Source organism: Bombina bombina, chromosome 4, assembly GCF_027579735.1.
Source record: "Bombina bombina isolate aBomBom1 chromosome 4, aBomBom1.pri, whole genome shotgun sequence".
In the NCBI taxonomy this organism is placed as follows: Eukaryota; Metazoa; Chordata; class Amphibia; order Anura; family Bombinatoridae; genus Bombina; species Bombina bombina.
The window spans coordinates 447,662,551-447,683,227 of record NC_069502.1 but is presented as its reverse complement, the minus strand read 5'-3'; the positions used below and the strand labels follow the sequence as shown (position 1 = coordinate 447,683,227).

At 40.4% G+C, this 20,677-nt stretch overlaps 1 protein-coding gene across 1 annotated transcript in view; it reads left to right on the top strand.

Moving 5' to 3' along the window:
* DIS3L2 (DIS3 like 3'-5' exoribonuclease 2) overlaps positions 1-20,677 on the top strand; it is a 1,626,200-nt gene that overhangs the window by 151,332 nt on the left and 1,454,191 nt on the right. The gene's annotated exons all lie outside the window — the stretch shown is intronic.

The following is a 20,677-nucleotide window of genomic DNA, read 5'->3' as shown; positions in this document are numbered from 1 at the left end:
CCTGAATTATCATGAGTCCACAGCTTGAGTAATTACTGTTGGAAATATCACTCCTGGCCAGCAGGAGGCGGCAAAAAGCACCACAGTTAAACTGCTAAGTATCACTCCCTTACCCACAACCCCCAGTCATTCCTTTTGCCTTCAGTGCATGGAGGAGGTGAAGTTTAGGTGCCTGAAGAAAAATTTTGATTTAATCTACAAGCAAATTTTGGGGTATAGACATTTTCCATGTCATTCCTTGCAGTCGGGTAGTGGTGGCTTTAAAGCAGTTAGGAACTTGTAAAGTGGTACTTACTGCGTTTTTTCTAACAATTGCTGCCCTAGTTTAGAAAGCCAGAGTTGGCTACTCAGTTCTTTCTTTTTTAAAGGTCTCTGTGAGGAACTGTGTCTTCTCATACATTGTAACTGTCTACATGCTGGACAGCGGAGCAGGTAAGTGCTTTTTCTTCCAGTTGGGGAGACCATGCACTTAACAAATTAAGACACTGCTTTTTTATTGGGACATAGATAATCCTGTTGTATGGATTACACTGGGGCATGAAGCAGGCAGTGTAGCATGTGTGAGACTAACATTTAAACTCTTAAAAAGAAAAAGTAAAATGTTTTTATTAGGTTTAATTTTCTGACACATTTACTTGATAAAACAATACAAGTTTAAACTGAAACTAAGGCTGAATTTTCTATTTCGGCAGTTTATTCATATCCCCATTGCTTTAAAAAAACAAAACAATGCAACATTTTAAACCGTCCGGTTTGAAAAATTGGTTATTTCTGGTACTCGGTGTACCAGGAAGCTATTTTTAGTGCCTCTCTGTGTCACAGCAGTAGTTTGAGCTCAGCAGTTGCGGTCACATGACCGGCTTTACTTCATAAAGTTGTTTTTCTCCATTTCTGGGTGATCCGGTCTTAATTGGTAGCGGTAAGGCACCTCAGTAATTGAGGTGTGGGGTTGCCTGAGGAGTATTTTTAGAAGTTAATTTTATGTTTATTAATTGTTTTTTCTTAAAGGGACATTGTACCCAAAATTTTTCTTTCGTGATTCAGATTGAGCATGAAATTTTAAGCAACTTTCTAATTTACTCCTATTATCAAATTGTCTTCATTCTCTTGGTATCTTTATTTGAAATGCAAGAATGTAAGTTTAAATGCCGGCCCATTTTTGGTCAACAACCTGGGTTGTCCTTGCTGATTGGTGGATAAATTCATCCACCAATAGAAAAGTGCTGTCCAGAGTACTGAAACCAAAAAAAAGCTTAGATGCCTTCTTTCTCCAACATTGGTGTGTCCTGTCCACGGCGTCATCCTTACTTGTCGGAATATCTCTTCCCCAACAGGAAATGGCAAAGAGTCCCAGCAAAGCTGGCCATATAGTCCCTCCTAGGCTCCGCCCACCCCAGTCATTCTCTTTGCCGTTGCACAGGCAACATCTCCACGGAGATGGTTAAGAGTATGTGGTGTTTAGTTGTAGTTTTTTATTCTACTATCAAGAGTTTGTTATTTTAAAATAGTGCTGGTATGTACTATTTACTCTGAAACAGAAAAAGATGAAGAATTCTGTTTGTGAGAGGAAGATGATTTTAGCAGACAGTAAGTAAAATCCTTTGCTGTTTCCACATAGGACTGTTGAGATGAAGTAACTTCAGTTGGGGGAAACAGTTAGCAGACTTTTCTGCTTAAGGTATGACTAGCCATATTTCTAACAAGACTGTGTAATGCTGGAAGGCTGTCATTTCCCCTCATGGGGACCGGTAAGCCATTTTCTTAGTCTCAAGCAGAATAAAGGGCTTAATATGGGCTATAAAACTGGTAGACTCTTTTATGGGCAAAATCGATTGCTTTATTTGGGCATTTTATACATGTTTATGCTGATAATTCACACTTATAAACTTGGGGAACGTTTTTTAACGTCAGGCACTATGTTAGACACCTTTTCCAGTCAGGAAGGGCCTTCCTAGTTATAGGCTGAGCCTCATTTTCGCGCCATTACTGCGCAGTTGTTTTTGAGAGCAAGACACGCAGATGCATGTGTGAGGATCTGAAGATAGTTGGAAAAGTTCCTAGAAGGCGTCATTTGGTATCGTATTCCCCTCTGGGCTTGGTAAAGTCGCAGCAAAGGCTGTAGCTGGGACTGTAGAGGGGTTAAAACTGTAACCGGCTCCGGTTTCGTTATTTTAAGGGTTAAAGCTCTGAAAATTGGTGTGCAATACCTGTAATGCTTTAAGACACTGTGGTGAAATTTTGGTAAATTTTGAACAATTCCTTCATATTTTTTCACATATTCAGTAATAAAGTGTGGTCTGTTTAAAATTTAAAGAGACAGTAACGGTTCTGTTTTAAAACGGTTTTTGTGCTTTACTGACCAGTTTAAGCCTGTTTAACATGTCTGTGCCTTCAGATAAGCTATGTTCTATATGTATGAAAGTCATTGTGTCTCCCCCTTCAAAATTATGTGATAATTGTGCCATAGCGTCCAAACAAAGTAAGGACAGTACTGTAGAATAGGGGGCGATAGTAAGCGCTGAATAGCTTAAAAGGCTGGAAACTAAATTCTGGCGAATAATTTATTCCATATACATTCAAATTAAAATCACAGATAAAATGTTAAAACACAATGTTCATATAGAAATACAGTAAAATTCTATTCATGGATCCATGAAATATTCCAGGAGTTTTGTACCTGGCTACTTTAGTTATCCAAAACCTTGAATGTAGCTATCTCCAAAGTTCTTATGTGTGTTTGGGATAGATTAATAAGTCGGTTACCTGACTTAGGCGTTCTGGATATGGTTCTATTGTCAGTGGATGAAAAATGTGTGGACTGTGGTTCAGATCAGACCAATGTGATGTGTAACAATAAACAATATATCAACTTTCAAATAAACATTAAAATCTCAGCACATGATGGTGTAAAAGCATTCGTTCAAACTTCAATACAAAATTCAAAAAATAATACAATAATCAAAGGCGTGTGAGATCCGTTACCGGACCAAGTGGAGGAGGGGCTGTGAAAGAACGTGACGTTGATGCAAAAAGTAGGTGTTTAACCCCAGAGAAATGTGAATCCACACTAGCGCTAGTGAAAAAATTCAAAAAGAAAAAAATATATAAAATATATAAAAAAATAAAGAAAATATAGAAAACATAATTTATGTAAGAACTTACCTGATAAATTAATTTCTTTCATATTAGCAAGAGTCCATGAGCTAGTGACGTATGGGATATACATTCCTACCAGGAGGGGCAAAGTTTCCCAAACCTTAAAATGCCTATAAATACACCCCTCACCACACCCACAAATCAGTTTAACGAATAGCCAAGAAGTGGGGTGATAAGAAAAAAGTGCGAAAGCATATAAAATAAGGAATTGGAATAATTGTGCTTTATACAAAAAAATCATAACCACCACAAAAAGGGTGGGCCTCATGGACTCTTGCTAATATGAAAGAAATTAATTTATCAGGTAAGTTCTTACATAAATTATGTTTTCTTTCATGTAATTAGCAAGAGTCCATGAGCTAGTGACGTATGGGATAATGACTACCCAAGATGTGGATCTTTCCACGCAAGAGTCACTAGAGAGGGAGGGATAAAATAAAGACAACCAATTCCTGCTGAAAATAATCCACACCCAAAATAAAGTTTAATGAAAACATAAGCAGAAGATTCAAACTGAAACCGCTGCCTGAAGTACTTTTCTACCAAAAACTGCTTCAGAAGAAGAAAACACATCAAAATGGTAGAATTTAGTAAAAGTATGCAAAGAGGACCAAGTTGCTGCTTTGCAAATCTGATCAACCGAAGCTTCATTCCTAAACGCCCAGGAAGTAGAAACTGACCTAGTAGAATGAGCTGTAATCCTTTGAGGCGGAGTTTTACCCGACTCGACATAGGCATGATGAATTAAAGATTTCAACCAAGATGCCAAAGAAATGGCAGAAGCTCTCTGGCTTTTTCTAGAACCAGAAAAGATGAAAAATAGACTAGAAGTCTTTCGGAAAGACTTAGTAGCTTCAACATAATATTACAAAGCTCTAACAACATCCAAAGAATGCAATGATTTCTCCTTAGAATTCTTAGGATTAGGACATAATGAAGGAACCACAATTTCTCTACTAATATTGTTAGAATACACAACCTTAGGAAAAAATTCAAAAGAAGTTCGCAACACCGCCTTATCCTGATGAAAAATCAGAAAAGGAGACTCACAAGAAAGAGCAGATAATTCAGAGACTCTTCTGGCAGAAGAGATGGCCAAAAGAAACAAAACTTTCCAAGAAAGAAGTTTAATGTCCAAATGAATGCATGGGTTCAAAAGGAGGAGCTAGAAGAGCCCCCAGAACCAAATTCAAACTCCAAGGAGGAGAAATTGACTGAATGACAGGTTTTATACGAACCAAGTCTTGTACAAAACAATGAATATCAGGAAGATTAGCAATCTTTCTGTGAAAAAGAACAGAAAGGGCAGAGATTTGTCCTGTCAAGGAACTTGCGGACAAACCTTTATCTAAACCATCCTGAAGAAACTGTAAAAAAATTCTCGGAATTCTAAAAGAATGCCAGGAAAAATGATGAGAAGACACTAAGAAATATGTCTTCCAGACTCTATAATATATCTCTCTAGATACAGATTTACGAGCCTGTAACATAGTATTAATCACAGAGTCAGAGAAACCTCTTTTGACCAAGAATCAAGCGTTCAATCTCCATACCCTTAAATTTAAAGATTTGAGATCCTGATGGAAAAAAGGACCTTGCGACAGAAGGTCTGGTCTTAACGGAAGAGCCCACGGTTGGCAAGAGGCCATCCGAAAAAGAATCCGTCCATGCTGGGGCTACCAGCAGAACAAACGAGCATTCCTTCAGAATCTTGGAGATTACTCTTGGAAGAAGAACTAGAGGCGGAGAGATATAGGCAGGATGATACTTCCAAGGAAGTGATAATGCATTCACTGCCTCCGCCTGAGGATCCCGGGGTCTGAACAGATACCTGGGAAGATTCTTGTTTAGATGAGAAACCATCAGATCTATTTCTGGAAGTTCCCACATTTGAACAATCTGAAGAAATACCTCTGGGTGAAGAGACCATTCGCCCGGATACAACGTTTGACGACTGAGATAATCCGCTTCCTAATTGTCTATACCTGGGAAATGAACCGCAGAGATTAGACAGGAGCTGGATTCCGCCCAAACCAGAATTCGAGATACTTCTTTCATAGCCAGAGGACTGTGAGTCCCTCCTTGATGATTGATGTATGCCATAGTTGTGACATTGACTGTCTGAAAACAAATGAACGACTCTCTCTTCAGAAGAGGCCAAGACTGAAGAGCTCTGAAAATTGCACGGAGTTCCAAAATATTGATCGGTAATCTCACCTCCTGAGATTCCCAAACCCCTTGTGCAGTCAGAGACCCCCACACAGCTCCCCAACCTGTAAGACTTGCATCTGTTGAAATTACAGTCCAGGTCGGAAGAACAAAAGAAGCCCCCTGAACTAAACGATGGTGATCTGTCCACCACGTCAGAGAGTGTCGTACAATCGGTTTTAAAGATATTAATTGAGATATCTTTGTGTAATCCCTACACCATTGGTTCAGCATACAGAGCTGAAGAGGTCGCATGTGAAAATGAGCAAAGGAGATCGCGTCCGATGCAGCAGTCATAAGACCTAAAATTTCCATGCATAAGGCTACCAAAGGGAATGATTGTGACTGAAGGTTTTGACAAGCTGATATCAATGTTAGACTTCTCTTGTCTGACAAAGACAGAGTCATAGACACTGAATCTACCTGGAAACCTAAAAAGGTTACCCTTGTCTGAGGAATCAATGAACTTTTTGGTAAATTGATCCCCCAACCATGATCTTGAAGAAACAACACAAGTCGATTCGTATGAGATTCTGTAAAATGTGAAGACTGAGCAAGTACCAAGATATCGTCCAAATAAGGAAATACCAATACCCTGTTCTCTGAATACAGACAGAAGGGCACCGAGAACCTTTGTAAAAATTCTTGGAGCTGATGCTAAGCCAAACGGTAGAGCCACAAAACTGGTAATGCTTGTCTAAAAAAGAGAATCTCAAACTAAAAGTGATCTGGATGAATCGGAATATGCAGATATGCATCCTGTAAATCTATTGTAGACATATAATGCCCTTGCTGAACAAAAGGCAGGATAGTCCTTACAGCTACCATCTTGAATGTTGGTATCCTTACATAACGATACAAAATTGATAAATCCGGAACTGGTCTGAAGGAATTGACCTTCTTTGGTACAATGAAGAGAGAGAATAAAACCCCAGCCCCTGTTCCAGAACTGGAACTGGCATAATTACTCCAGCCAACTCTAGATCTGAAACACATTTCAGAAATGCTTGAGCCTTTGCTGGGTTTACTGGGACACAGGAAAGAAAAAAATCTCTTTGCAGGAGGCCTTAACTTGAAGCCAATTCTGTACCCTTCTGAAACAATGTTCTGAAACCAGAGATTGTGAACGGAATTGATCCAAATTTCTTTGAAAAGAACGTAAACTGCCCCATACCAGCTTAGCTGGAATGAGGGCCGCACCTTCATGGGGACTTAGGAGCTGGCTTTGGGTTTCTATAAGGCTTGGATATATTCCAAAGTGAAGAAGGTTTCCAAACTGATACCGCTCCTGAGGATGAAGGATCAGGCTTTTGTTCCTTGTTGTGATGAAAGGAACGAAAACAATTATTAGACCTAAATTTACCTCAGATTTTTTATCCTGTGGTAAAAAAGTTCCCTTCCTTCCAGTAATAGTTGAGATAAAAGAATCCAACTGAGAACCGAATAATTTATTACCCTGGAAAGAAAGGGATAGCAAAGTTGACTTAGAAGACATATCAGCATTCCAAGTTTTAAGCCATAAAGCTCTTCTAGCTAAAATAGTTAGAGACATATACCTGACATCAATTCTAATGATATCAAAGATGGCATCACAAATAAAATAATTAGCATGTTATAGAATAATAATGCTATGAGAATTATGATCTGTTACTTGTTGCGCTAAAGCTTCTAACCAAAAAGTTGAAGCTGCAGCAACATCCGCTAAAAATATAGCAGGAGTAGAGACAGCCCCATTAACCTTAGGGATTTTGTCCCAAACTCTAATCTGTCAGATGGCACAGGATATAATTACTTAAAACGTTTTAAAAGGAGTAAACCAAATTATTCCATTCCCTGGAAATTATTTCAGAAATAGCATCAGGGACAGGAAACACTTCTGGAATAACTACAGGAGATTTAAAAACCTTATTTAAACGTTTAGTTTTAGTATCAAGAGGACCAGAATCCTCTATTTCTAATGCAATTAATACTTCTTTAAATAAAGAACGAATAAATTCCATCTTGAACAAATACAAAGATTTATCAGCATCAACCTCTGAGACAGAAACCTCTGAACCAGAAGAACCATTATCAGTATCAGAATGATGTTCATTTAAAAATTCATCTGAAAAAAGAGAAGTTTTAAAAGACTTATGTATACTAGAAGGAGAAATAACAGACATAGCCTTCTTAATGGATTTAGAAACAAAATCTCTTGAGTTATCAGGAACACTCTGAGTATTAGATGTTGACGGAACAGCAACAGGTAATGTAACAGTACTAAAGGAAATTTTATCTGCATTAACAAGTTTGTCATAACATTTAATACAAACAACAGCTGAAGGAACAGATACCAAAAGTGATACACTTAGCTTTGGTAGCTCCAGCACCGGGCAGCGATTTTCCTGAAGTATCTTCTGACTCAGTTGCAACGTGGAACATCTTGCGATATGTAATAGAAAAAACAACATATAAAGCAAAATTGATCAAATTCCTTAAATGACAGTTTCAGGAATGGGAAAAAAATGCCAGTGAACAAGCTTCTAGCAACCAGAAGCAATAAATGAGACTTAAATAATGTGGAGACAAAAGTGACGCCCCTATTTTTTTAGCGCCAAATAAGACGCCCACATTATTTGGCGCCTAAATGCTTTTGGCGCCAAAAATGACGCCACATCCGAAACGCCGACACTTTTGACGCAAAAGAACGTCAAAAATGACGCAACTTCCGGCGACACGTATGACGCCGGAAACAGAAAAAAATTTTGCGCCAAAAAAGTCCACGCCAAGAATGACGCAATAAAATGAAGCATTTTCAGCCCCCGCGAGCCTAACAGCCCACAGGGAAAAAGTCAAATTTTTTAAGGTAAGAAGAAATGATTGATTCAAATGCATTATTCCAAATATGAAACGGACTGTCTGAAAATAAGGAATGTTGAACATCCTGAGTCAAGGCAAATAAATGTTTGAATACATATATTTAGAACTTTATAAAAAAGTGCCCAACCATAGCTTAGAGTGTCACAGAAAATAAGACTTACTTACCCCAGGACACTCATCTACATGTTTGTAGAAAGCCAAACCAGTACTGAAACGAAAATCAGCAGAGGTAATGGTATATATATGAGTATATCGTCGATCTGAAAAGGGAGGTAAGAGATGAATCTCTACGACCAATAACAGAGAACCTATGAAATAGACCCCGTAGAAGGAGATCATTGCATTCAAATAGGCAATACTCTCCTCACATCCCTCTGACATTCACTGCACGCTGAGAGGAAAACCGGGCTCCAACCTGCTGCGGAGCGCATATCAACGTAGAATCTAGCACAAACTTACTTCACCACCTCCATAGGAGGCAAAGTTTGTAAAACTGATTTGTGGGTGTGGTGAGGGGTGTATTTATAGGCATTTTAAGGTTTGGGAAACTTTGCCCCTCCTGGTAGGAATGTATATCCCATACGTCACTAGCTCATGGACTCTTGCTAATTACATGAAAGAAAAATATATATATAGTTCAATGTAGATCAAACTTGGACAGATGAAAAAATGTGAGACAGATGAAAATAATGTGTATCTTCGAAAATAAATGAATAATCCCTTTGAAAAATAAAACAAAAATATCCGCAATCCAAAAGTGTAAAATTACTTAAAACAGATATAAATCTTGATGGGCAAAAGTCTTAATTGGCAGAAATTCTATATAGGTGCTCCAAAACACAGAGCCGCTTCAGCACCCTAGGTGCCAGATCCGGAGGTGGTAGTTACCAACTGGTAAGTGATATTGTTAGTGTCTATGATGGAAGTCCATATAGTATATATAGAAATATTGTTCATAAAGTCAATATCACAAAAATATAAAAATATAAAAAGATGAAAAAGCCTGAAAGAGAAAAAACATACACATACCTAAGTATTAAGGACAGTACTGTCACAGATAATGTAGTTGCCCAAGATGATTCATCAGATGAAGGGAGTAGACATGGTTCTACATCATCTCCTTCTGTGTCTACACCAGTTTTTCCCACGCAGGAGGCCCCTAGTACTTCTAGCGCGCCAATGCTTATTACCATGCAACAATTGACGGCTGTAATGGATAACTCCATAGCAAATATTTTATCCAAAATGCCTACTTATCAGAGAAAGCGCGATTGCTCTGTTTTAAACACTGAAGAGCAGGAGGGCGCTGATGATAATTGTTCTGTCATACCCTCACACCAATCTGAAGGGGCCATGAGGGAGGTTTTGTCAGATGGGGAAATTTCAGATTCAGGAAAAATTTCTCAACAGGCTGAACCTGATGTTGTGACATTTAAATTAGAACATCTCCGTGCACTGCTTAAGGAGGTGTTATCTACTCTGGATGATTGTGACAACCTGGTCATTCCAGAAAAATTATGCAAGATGGACAAGTTCCTAGAGGTTCCGGTGCACCCGACGCTTTTCCTATACCCAAGCGGGTGGCGGACATAGTGAATAAGGAATGGGAGAAGCCCGGCATACCTTTTGTTCCCCCTCCTATATTTAAGAAATTATTTCCTATGGTCGACCCCAGAAAGGACTTATGGCAGACAGTCCCTAAGGTCGAGGGGGCAGTTTCTACTCTAAACAAGCGCACTACTATTCCTATAGAGGATAATTGTGCTTTCAAAGATCCTATGGATAAAAAATTGGAGGGTTTGCTTAAAAAGATTTTTGTACAGCAAGGTTACCTTCTTCAACCCATTTCGTGCATTGTTCCTGTCACTACAGCAGCGTGGTTCTGGTTCGAGGAACTAGAAAAGTCGCTCCGTAGAGAGACTCCATATGAGGAGGTTATGGACAGAGTTCACGCACTTAAGTTGGCTAACTCTTTTATTTTAGATGCCGCTTTGCAATTAGCTAGATTAGCGGCGAAAAATTCAGGGTTTGCAATTGTGGCGCGCAGAGCGCTTTGGCTAAAGTCTTGGTCAGCGGATGTATCATCCAAGACAAAATTGCTTAATATCCCTTTCAAGGGTAAAACTCTCTTTGGGCCAGAATTGAAAGAGATTATCTCAGACATCACTGGGGGAAAGGGCCACGCCCTCCCACAAGATAGGCCTTTCAAGGCCAAGAATAAGTCTAATTTTCGTTCCTTTCGTAATTTCAGGAACGAACCGGCCTCTAATTCTGCATCCTCTAAGCAAGAGGCTAATGCCTCACAGACCAAACCAGCCTGGAAACTGATGCAAGGCTGGAACAAGGGTAAGCAGGCCAAGAAGCCTGCCGCTGCTAACAAAACAGCATGAAGGAGTAGCCCCCGATCTGGGACCGGATCTAGTGGGGGGCAGACTCTCTCTCTTTGCTCAGGCTTGGGCAAGAGATGTTCAGGATCCCTGGACGCTAGAAATAGTTTCTCAGGGTTATCTTCTGGAATTCGGGGAACTACCCCCAAGGGGAAGGTTCCACATGTCTCACTTATCCTCAAACCAAATAAAGAGACAGGCGTTCTTACATTGTGTAGAAGACCTGTTACAGATGGGAGTGATACACCCAGTTCCAATGATGGAACAAGGAATGGGATTTTACTCAAATCTGTTCGTAGTTCCCAAAAAAGAGGGAACCTTCAGACCAATTCTGGATTTAAAGATCCTAAACAAATTTCTCAGGGTGCCATCGTTCAAAATGGAAACCATTCGAACGATTCTACCTACTATCCAGGAAGGTCAATTTATGACTACCGTGGATCTAAAGGATGCGTACCTACATATTCCTATCCACAAAGAACATCATCAGTTCCTAAGGTTCGCCTTTCTGGACAAACATTACCAGTTTGTGGCCCTCCCATTCGGGTTAGCCACTGCTCCAAGGATTTTCACAAAGGTACTCGGGTCCCTTCTAGCGGTTCTAAGACCGAGGGGCATTGCAGTAGTACCATACTTGGACGACATTCTAATACAAGCGTCGTCCCTTTCAAAAGCAAAGGCTCATACAGACATCGTTCTGGCCTTTCTCAGATCTCACGGATGGAAGGTGAACATAGAAAAAAGTTCTGTCTCCGTCGACAAGAATTCCCTTCTTGGGAACAATAATAGATTCCTTAGAAATGAGGATTTTTCTGACAGAAGTTTTGACTTTCTGACATCTAAGCGCTTGTCAAGTTCTTCATTCTGTTCCACGTCCTTCCATAGCTCAGTGCATGGAAGTAGTAGGGTTGATGGTTGCAGCAATGGACATAGTTCCTTTTGCGCAAATTCATCTAAGACCATTACAACTGTGCATGCTGTAACAGTGGAATGGGGACTATACAGACTTGTCTCCAGTGATTCAGGAGACCAGAGATTCACTCCGTTGGTGGCTAACCCTGGACCACATATCCCAGGGAATGAGCTTCCGCAGACCAGAGTGGGTCATCATCACGACAGACGCCAGTCTAGTGGGCTGGGGCGCGGTCTGGGAATCCCTGAAAGCTCAGGGACTATGGTCTCGGGAAGAGTCTCTTCTCCCGATAAACATTCTGGAACTAAGAGCGATATTCAATGCTGTCAGGGCTTGGCCTCAGCTAGCAAAGGCCAGATTCATAAGATTCCAATCAGACAACATGACGACTGTTGCGTATATCAATCATCAGGGGGGAACATGACTGTTGCGTATATCAATCATCAGGGGGGAACAAGGAGTTCCCTGGCGATGAAAGAAGTGACCAAAATAATACAATGGGCGGAGAATCACTCCTGCCACCTATCTGCGATCCACATTCCAGGTGTGGAAAACTGGGAAGCGGATTATTTGAGTCGTCAGACATTCTATCCGGGGGAGTGGGAACTCCACCCGGAGATCTTTGCCCAGTTGACGCAACTATGGGGCATTCCAGATATGGATCTGATGGCGTCTCGTCAGAACTTCAAGGTTCCTTGCTACGGGTCCAGATCCAGGGATCCCAAGGTGACTCTAGTGGATGCACTAGTAGCGCCTTGGACCTTCAACCTAGCTTATGTGTTTCCACCGTTTCCTCTCATTCCCAGGCTGGTAGCCAGGATCAAACAGGAGAGGGCCTCGGTGATCTTGATAGCTCCTGCGTGGCCACGCAGGACTTGGTATGCAGACCTGGTGAATATGTCATCGGTTCCACCATGGAAGCTACCTTTGAGACAGGACCTTCTTGTTCAGGGTCCATTCGAACATCCAAATCTGGTCTCCCTCCAGCTGACTGCTTGGAGATTGAACGCTTGATTCTATCAAAGCGTGGGTTTTCAGATTCTGTGATACTCTGGTTCAAGCCAGAAAACCGGTAACTAGAAAGATTTACCATAAAATATGGAAAAGATATATCTGCTGGTGTGAATCCAAGGGATTCCCATGGAATAGGATAAAAATTCCTAAGATTCTTTCCTTTCTACAAGAAGGTTTGGATAAAGGATTATCTGCGAGTTCTCTAAAGGGACAGATCTCTGCTTTATCTGTCTTACTACACAAACGACTGGCAGTTGTGCCAGATGTTCAAGCATTTGTTCAGGCTTTGGTTAGGATCAAGCCTGTTTACAGACCTTTGACTCCTCCCTGGAGTTTAAATCTAGTTATTTCAGTTCTTCAAGGGGTTCCGTTTGAACCTTTACTTTCCATAGATATTAAGTTACTATCTTGGAAAGTTTTTGGTTGCTATTTCTTCTGCTAGAAGAGTTTGAGTTATCTGCTCTACAGTGTACTCCGCCCTATCTGGTGTTCCATTCAGATAAGGTTGTTTTGCGTACTAAACCTGGTTTTCTACCAAAGGTTGTTTCCAACAAAAATATTAATCAGGAGATAGTTGTACCTTCTTTGTTTCCGAATCCAGTTTCAAAGAAGGAACGTTTGCTACACAATTTAGATGTAGTCCGTGCTCTAAAATTCTACTTAGCAGCTACAAAAGAGTTCAGACAAACATCTTCTCTGTTTTTCGTCTATTCTGGTAAAAGGAGAGGTCAAAAAGCAACTTCTACCTCTCTTTCCTTTTGGCTTAAAAGCATCATCCGATTGGCTTATGAGACTGCCGGACGGCAGCCTCCTGAAAGAATCACAGCTCACTCCACTAGGGCTGTGGCTTCCACATGGGCCTTCAAGAACGAGGCTTCCGTTGATCAGATATGTAAGGCAGCGACTTGTTCTTCACTGCACACTTTTGCCAAATTTTACAAATTTGATACTTTTGCTTCTTCGGAGGCTATTTTTGGGGGAGAGGTTTTGCAAGCCGTGGTGCCTTGCGTTTAGGTAACCTGATTTGCTCCCTCCCTTCATCCGTGTCCTAAAGCTTTGGTATTGGTTCCCACAAGTAAGGATGACGCCGTGGACCGGACACACCAATGTTGGAGAAAACAGAATTTATGCTTACCTGATAAATTACTTTCTCCAACGGTGTATCCGGTCCACGGCCCGCCCTGGTTTTTTAATCAGGTCTGATGAATTATTTTCTTTAACTACAGTCACCACGGTACCCTATGGTTTCTCCTATTTTTTCCTCCTGTCCGTCGGTCGAATGACTGGGGTGGGCGGAGCCTAGGAGGGACTATATGGCCAGCTTTGCTGGGACTCTTTGTCATTTCCTGTTGGGGAAGAGATATTCCCACAAGTAAGGATGACGCCGTGGACCGGACACACCGTTGGAGAAAGTAATTTATCAGTTAAGCATAAAATCTGTTTTTTCAAATAATGATAGCAAGAGAATGAAGAAAAATTTATAATAGGAGTAAATTAGAAAGTTGCTTATAATTTCATGCTCATTCTGAATCTCGAAAGAAATATTTTGGGTACAGTGTCCCTTTAACTTTTCTCACATTTTAGCTGGGGATCGATCCGTATTTGGGATAAAATTTTTAGTACATTTTTTCCTTGGCTTATTTTAATTGAATATTAAAAACTTTCAAACTTATCTGTACAATTTTATTTACTGTTTCACAACATGTCTGATATGGAGCAAGAGCCTGCTCTCATGAATTCATGCTTATTATGTTTAGATGCACACATTGCAGTTCCTATGCAATTTTGTTCTTCATGTGTCAAGAAAACCTTGCAAAATAAAGGTAATTTTTTTTTAGCTTAATGTCTCTCAGGATGATGCTGTTAAAATACCTCAGCTTTCTCCTGCTACATCCCAAGCCCCAATGGCTTCACATGCAGTGCCCTGCGGTTCCTCTAACTCCTAGTGGAGTTTATTTAAAAGCAGAAATTGCTGCCCAGGTATCTTCAGCAGTTTCTGCGGCATTAGCAGCCATTCCCAGATTACAGGGAAAGTGCAATTGAAATCTAGAAATTCAGAAAGTAAGGTGCCTGTCCTCAGTTCTGCTTCCCAAGTTGCCCTTTCTCATAAGTCTGAGGAAGATACATCAGGACTTTCTGAGGGTGAAAATCTCAGAAGGGACACTGAACCCAAATTTTTATTTCGTGATTTAGATAGAGCATGCAATTTTAAGCAACTTTCTAATTTACTCCTATTATCAAATTTTCGTCCTTTTCTTGGTATCTTTATTTGAAATGCAAGATTAGATGCCGGCCCATTTTTGGTGAATAACCTGGGTTATTCTTGCTGATTGGTGGATAAATTCATCCACCAATAAAGTGCTGTCCAGAGTTCTAAAACAAAAAAATGAGATCCCTTCTATTTCAAATAAAGATAGCAAGAGAACGAAGAAAAATTGATAATCGGAGTAAATTAGAAAGTTGCTTAAAATTGCATGCTCTATCTGAATCACAAAAGAGAATTTTTTTGGTTCAGTGTCCCTTTAAGCTTGAACGTATATTGTTAAAGGAGGTTTTAGCTACTTAAGATGACTCTGATACCCCTATCATTGTCACTCATAAGAAATCTAGTAAACTTAATAGTTTCTTTGATGAACCTTCCACTTCGGAGGTTTTTCCTGTGCCGGACCGTGCTAGGGAGAGGGAGATTATCTCATAGGAATGGGAGAATCCAGGGTGTCTTTTTCCCCGTCTCCCATTTTTAAGAAAATGTTTTTTGTCGAGGACACCATTAAAGACCCTTTATTATACTGTACCCAAAGTTGAAGGGGCCATTTCCACTGTGGCTAAGAGAACCACTATTATACAATAGAACCTATTGAGGATAGTTGCTCTTTTAAGGATCCGATGGACAAGAAGCTGGAGGCTTATTTGAAAAAGATTTGTTTATCAAGGTCTCCAATGGCAACCTGTGGTGTGTATTGCCACCGCGACTAGTGCAGCATTTTATTTGTTCAACGATCGTCTGATTATCTTCAAATAGAGACTTCCTTGGATAAAATTGAAGATGGGATTAAACCTCTTAAGTTGGCCAATTCCTTTATTGCAGATGCCATTTTACAGGTTGTTAGACTAGGAGCTAAAACTTCTAGTTTCGCTGTCCTAGCCCGCAGGGCGTTATGGTTGAAATCCTGGTCTGCGGACGTTTCCTCTAAAGTCAAGCTTCTGGCGATTCCTTACAAGGACAAAACTTTGTTTGGACCCGGTTTGGCAGAAATTATCTCTATTACGGGTGGAAAAGGATGTTTTCTACCTCCAAGATAAGAATAGGCCTAAAGGACGTCAGAGTAATTTTCGTTCCTTTTGTAACCTCAGAGGAAAGCCTTCCCCTTCTTCTTCCAAGCTGTAACAATCCAAGTCTTCTTGGAAACCCAATCAGTCTTGGAACAAGGGGAAACAATCAAAGAAACCCGCAGCTGATTCCAAATCTGCATGAAGGGTTTTCCTCCGATCCGGGATTGGATCAAGTGAGGGGCAGACTTTCTCAGTTCTCTCAAGCCTGGATATGAGATGTCCCAGATCTGTGGACAATAGTATCCCAGGGTTACAAAGGAATTCAAGACACTTCCTCCCAGAGAAAAGATCCCAGATTCCTTCTCTCAAGATTATCTGTAGACCAGATAAGGAGAGAGGCGTTCTTGAAATGTATACAACATCTTTCTTCCCTAGGAGTGATAGTTCCAGTGCAGGAACAGGGTCTTGGGTTCTATTCCAAACTGTTTGTGGTTCCCAAAAAAGAGGGAACTTTCAGTCCCATTCTAGACTTGAAGTGTCTAAATAAGTTTCTCAAAGTTCCATCCTTCAAGATGGAGGCTATACGCACCATTCATCCTTTAGTACAAGAGGGTCAGTTCATGACAACCATAGACCTAAAGGATGCATATTTTTATGTTCCTGAGTTTTGCCTTTCTGGACAAACATTTCCAGTTCGTGGCCCTTCCATTTGGTCTAGCCATGACTCCTAGAATTTTTTCAAAAGTTCTGTGGGCTCTTTTGGCAGTGATCCGTTCTCGTGGATTTGCTGTGGCACCCTACCTGGACGACAAATTGGTTTTAACTAGCAAAATCTCGCACAGAGATATTGTTGTCTTAGTTCCCAGGGATGGCATGTGAATCTGGAAAAAATCTCCCTTTCCCCTTCTACAAGAGTAGTGTTCTTAGGGGCCATAATAGATTATCTATTGATGAAGATTTTTCTGACAGAGGTCAGGAAAAACAATAATTTCCTCTTGCCTCTCTTCAGGCTACTGCTCATCCTTCAATGGCTCAATGTATGGAGGTAATCGGCCTGATGGTGGCTTCCATGTACATAATTCCTTTTGCTCAATTCCATTTGAGAGCTCTCCAGTTGTGCATGCTCAGACAATGGAATTGCGACCATGCGGATCTATCACAGAGAATAGCGTTAGATCAGTCTTCAAGGGATTCTCTCTCCTGTGGTGGATTTCTCAGGAGCATCTGTCTCAGGGCACATGCTTTTGGTGATCTTCCTAGGTGATCGATCGTGACCATGGACGCTGGGCTGGGGAGCAGTCGGGAACTTGTTATAAGCTCAGGGCCTTTGGACTTGGGAGGAGTCTGCTCTTCCCATCAACATCTTGGAGTTGAGGGCGATTTACAATGCTCTATTGGCTTTGCCTCATTTGTCCTCAGCCCTGTTTATCAGGTTCCAGTCAGACAACATAACCTCTGTGGCTTACATCAATCACCAGGGAGGAACTCAGAGTTCCTTAGCCATGAAGGAGGTTACTCCGATTCTTCAGTTGGCTGAGACACACAATTGCTGTCTATCTGCCATCCACATTCCAGGAGTAGACAACTGGGAAGCGGATTTTCTGAGCAGACAGACTTTTCATCCTGGGGAGCAGGAACTCTATCCGGAGGTGTTTTCCAGCTTAGTCCTAAAATGGGGGGTGCTGGAGTGAGATCTGATTGCGTCCCGTCAGAACGCCCAGCTTCCAAGGTACGGTTCAAGGTCAAGAGATCTGCAGGCCATTCTGATGCTCTGTCAGCTCCTTGGGTTTTCAGGTTGGCATACCCGTTTCCTCTCCTTCCATGAGTCATTGCTCGTATCAAACAGGAGAGGGCGTTGTTGATTCCAATAGCCCCTGCGTGGCCTCGCTGGATCTGGTTTGCATACCTAGTGGAGATATCATCTCTCCCACCTTGGAGACTACCTCTGAGGAAGGACCTACTGATTCAGCGTCCCTTCCTTCATCCAAATCTAGTTTCTCTGAAGCTGACTGTTTGAACGCTTTATTCTGACTATGCGTGGTTTTTCTGAGTCAATCATTGAGACCATGATTCAGGCTCGCAAGCCTGTTACTAGAAAGATTTACCATAAGATATGATGTAAATATCTTTATTGGTGTGAATCCAAGGGCTACTCTTGGAGTAGAATTAGAATTCCTAGAATTTTATCTTTTCTTCAGGAAAGCCTGGAGTAGGGGTTGTCAGTAAGTAGCCCGAAGGGTCAGATTTCTGCTTTATCAGTTTTACTATATAAATGTTTGGCGGATGTGCCAGATGTGCAATCGTTTTGCCAGGCCTTGGTCAAAATCAGGCCTGTCTTTAAGTCTGTGCTCCTCTTTGGAGCCTTAACCTTGTTTTTAAAGTTTTGCAGCTGGCTCTGTTTGAGCTATTGCATTCCATAGACGTTAAGTTGTTATCTTGGGAGGTTTTGTTTCTTGTTGCTATCTCTTCTGCTCGAAGAGTCTCGGGACTCTCAGCTCTGCAGTGTGATTCCCCTTATCTTATTTTTTTATGCCCATAAGGCGGTTCTTCGTACTAAGTTAGGTTTCCTTCCTAAGGTTGTTTTTAATAGAAATATCAATCAGGAAATTGTTGTTCCCTCTCTGTGTCCTAATCCTCCTTCATCCAAAGAACGTTTGTTACACAATTTGGATGTTGTACGTGCTCTTAAATTCTACTTACAGGCGACTAAGGCTTTTCGCCAGTCTTCTGCCCTCTTTGTCTGTTTCTCTGGGAAACGTAAAGGTCAGAAAGCCACTGCTACTACTTTCTTTTTGGTTACAAAGTATAATTCATTTGGCTTATGAGACTGCTGGACAGCAGCCTCCTGAGAGAATTACAGCTCCTTCCACAAGAGCAGTTTCCTCTTCTTTCAAAAATGAAGCTTCTGCGGAACAAATTTGCAAGGCTGCAACTTGATCTTCTCTACATATTTTTTTTTTTTTTCTCATTTTTATTTTTAAATTTTTACAAATTTGATACTTTTGCTTCGGCTGAGGCCTCTTTTGGGAGAAAGGTTCTTCAAGCGGTGGTGCCTTCTTTTTAGGACTGCCTGTCTTCTCCCTCCCTATTTATCCATGTCCTCTAGCTTGGGTATTGGTTCCCAACAGTAATTACTCAAGCCGTGGACTCGCCATATCTTAGGAAATAAAAACAAAATGTATGCTTACCTGATAAATTTATTTATTTCTGGGCTCCACCCTTTATTTTAAGACAGATGTTCTTTTTACTGTAACCTCAGGCACCTCTACACCTTGTGTTACTCCTTTTTCTCCATTTCCCTTTGGTCGAATAACTGGGGTTTGTGGGTAAGGGAGTGATACTTAGCAGTTTAACTGTGGTGGTCTTTGCCTCCTCCTGCTGGCCAGGAGTGATATTCCCAACAGTAATTCCCCAAGCCGTGGACTCACCATATCCGGAAAGAAATTTATCAGGTAAGCATACGTTTAGTTTTTTTCTTTCATAATTCAGACAAAGCATACCTTCTTCTCCCCCCCCCCCCCCCCATTGGGTTTCATGCCTTTTTTTAAAGGGACACTAAAGTCAAACTTGAACTTTTCAGTTTGCTGCTGTTGTTAATTTAAATAGCACCAAATTTCATAGAGCTGTGCACAGTTTGAGTCACCAGCTACTAGAGAGCATGTGGAAAAGTTCACAGGTATACCTATGAGTCGATGACTGTCACTTGATACAGGGGGATGGCAAATTAAAAAAACATTTTTAAATTTGTCAGAAAAAAATCTACTCGTTTAAAATTCAGAGCAAGTGTGATTGCATAGTGTTGTGTTCTAGTGGATTATGCAATTCCACTGTATTTAATGCCATTTTAAAGAGACAGTTAACACCTTGTAATTACAACATTTTTCTGCAGTCTTCCAGTATTTAAATATATCAGCAGAGGGAACAGATGAACACTTGGCACTTGGTTTTTTCTATATTATTACTACAAAACCAAAGATATAGCGCAGCCTGAATTCAAGGTAGTATAATAATACAATTGCACACTTCATTTTCTTCTGCTTTCACCTACTTAGGAATTAATTTACATGTAGATTTGACAATAATATTTCTAAACAATATTTGAATTTATGTACGCAGTTACAGTACTGGAAAGAACTTCCTTTAAATTTATCGGGCCAGATAAATTTGGTGAAATGGTCATCCACCCTCCCATTATTTATCTTTTACTAATGCTGCCGTTCCTACTTACCAGACATGCTTTACTCTAGTTAACCCCTTAATGACCGGACCATTTTTCAATTTTCTTACCCTTAATGACAATGGCTATTTTTACATTTCTGCAGTGTTTGTGTTTAGCTGTAATTTTCCTCTTACTCATTTACTGTACCCATACATATTATATACCGTTTTTCTCGCCATTAAATGGACTTTCTAAGGATACCATTATTTTCATCATATCTTATAATTTCCTATAAAAAAAAATATAAAATATGAGGAAAAAATTGAAAAAAACACACTTTTTCTAACTTTGACCCCCAAAATCTGTTACACATCTACAATCACCAAAAAACACCTATGCTAAATAGTTTCTAAATTTTGTCCTGAGTTTAGAAATACCCAATGTTTACATGTTCTTTACTTTTTTTGCAAGTTATAGGGCCATAAATACAAGTAGCACTTTGCTATTTCCAAACAACTTTTTTTCAAAATGAGCTCTAGTTACATTGGAACCCTGATATCTGTCAGGAATACCTGAATATCCCTTGACATGTATATATTTTTTTTTAGAAGACAACCCAAAGTATTGATCTAGGCCCATTTTGGTATATTTCATGCCACCATTTCACCGCCAAATGTCATCAAATAAAAAAAAAAGTTCACTTTTTCA